This window comes from Triticum dicoccoides, chromosome 2B (assembly GCF_002162155.2).
Source record: "Triticum dicoccoides isolate Atlit2015 ecotype Zavitan chromosome 2B, WEW_v2.0, whole genome shotgun sequence".
Lineage (NCBI taxonomy): Eukaryota > Viridiplantae > Streptophyta > Magnoliopsida > Poales > Poaceae > Triticum > Triticum dicoccoides.
The window spans coordinates 777,620,956-777,623,116 of record NC_041383.1 but is presented as its reverse complement, the minus strand read 5'-3'; positions in this window follow the sequence as shown (position 1 = coordinate 777,623,116).

Below are 2,161 nucleotides of genomic sequence, written 5' to 3'. Positions count from 1 at the left end.
CCTCTCGCTTTTCTCTCCCTGACGCGTACGCACGCGTTGGATCGACGCCGGCCGTCGCCTCGGTCTGCCCGGCGCCGGGTCAGCGTCGCCGTCGGTGGCACGTGTCACAGGACCGGCCAGCGACGTACAGTACGTACATACGTGAAGCAGAGCGCGTGGTGTGATGTGCCGGCCGCAGCGCGCGCACTAGCTCTGGTCGATCGCCGTGTCCGTGCGCGCGCCCACGCGCCGGCCGTGTCGCCGTGTGTCGCAGAGCAGAAAGCGGCGGGCCGAGATTCTCCGTGAGAGGCTGGGGGCGGGCTCAGTGTAGGAGTTCCCTGGGTCGCACGGCACGGCAGGGCCAGCGGCTTGCCGTCTACGACTCGATCGACCCACCAACAAATGATAGAGATGGAGAGTCTACACGTCTACCTCTCTTCTCTGGCGAATCGTCTACGTCGACGCCTATCTATCATCAGTGCGTGCGTGGGCGTGGGCGTGGCTACGTACTACGTGCAATGCACGATCGAGTAAATTTATGTGTCATATCTATCGTAGCTAGCTAGCTTGTGGCTGATACGGATCGAGGCACAAGTTACGGCCAGGTAAAACTCTTGCCACGTTCTCTGTCGATTAGATCGCTGGAGGAGGTTGATTGCACGCGACTACCTGGCGCGATCTAGCTAAAAAAAAACACACGATCTAGCTAAATGGCTCATTCTTCAACTCCATCTCGTGCATGCCAACGACCGACCAATCCATAAACGAAAACACAACGGACGGCAAAAGGTCATGCATGATCGCGCGATCCTTTGTGTTATTTTCTGCGAGTTGTTGGGTGAAGAAACACCGAGGCTAGCTAGCTCATCACAGATTCGAGTGTCTGCCTTTGTGAACATATAATAGTACTCTATTACCATCAGTTTTTCTCTGCAACTGCTGCACTGTCTGGCTAGCACGCTAGCCAGGGAATGGAATGAACAACAAGTTGACCTCCCAACCCCAATGATTTCTCGCCTAGCTTGTGGTACTATTAATCCATTCATCTGTGGAACTGCTACACTCCTGCCTGTCCAGCGTCCAGCGAAGGAAATGAAATGAGATGAAAGTTGACCCTCTTCTCCTCTACCGAACCCCGGAATGATGATCTCCCGATCGGATCGGATGGTCAAAGGTTTGTCGCTGGTGGATACGTGGCAGCTAGCGACGTGGGGGGTCATCGATGGGGACCGGCCGGGCGGAGCGGACGGATCCTTGTCGCGACGAGGCGATGGATCGATCGACGAACGCTGCTCCGGCCGGACGGACGCTGTCCCTGTCCGGCCTTTTGACTCGGCCTCCGACTACTGGAGTGGTGGCGCTGGCTTGCGGGCGGAGTGCACTGCATGCACGCTGTATTGCTGCTGCTCCTGCGTGTGGCTTGGCTCAGGCTCAGGCTGAGTATAGATGTGTGTGTGTGTGTGTGGATGGGGTGAGTGGGCGGCTGGCTTTTTCCGGGCACGCGTGCCACCCCCCGGGCCCCGCGCTTTTGACGCCTCCCTTCTCTTTCTCCCGCCATAGAGTTCGCCGTAGCTACAACGATCGGCGGCCGTCAGCCTGACGTCAACGACGTCGTCGCCGCGCCAACCTGGTGCTTCAGTGTAGCTAATAGCTCTAGGGCTATAGGTTTAGGCCGGCCACCGTCTTCTAGACCAAATTCTGCTGCGTACGCCGAAAGAACGTTCCTCTAGTCGTCGTCCACAGGACTCTCTGCTGCAAGTAGTACTACGTAGGTGTAAATATTTTATTTTTACGTCTATATGCACCTACGCTGCCGTTTTTAAGTCCACTACAAGCTACTTAGGACGTACCTGCCTTGATTAACCACTTGCATGTATGAAATGCTGTGTCCAGTATCTATGCTGCCCCGCCGTGAGCACGGCGGTTTCAGATCGCGATCAACCAGGATGAGAAATTGTCTTGACTATTTACGGTTGGCATGTCTATATATAGCTATGCACTTCGATCGGTCCAATCGCACTGTGCTACTACGAGCTAGTACGAGTAGCTAGCTTAGCTAGCAACCTCACTAATTAGTTACACACTCCGTTACACACAGTGGCGGAGCTAGGATTGGAGTATAGGGGGGCCGAGTACGTATATTGATCGAATCTCGTTGGTAATTACTCATTGCTCCTACTAA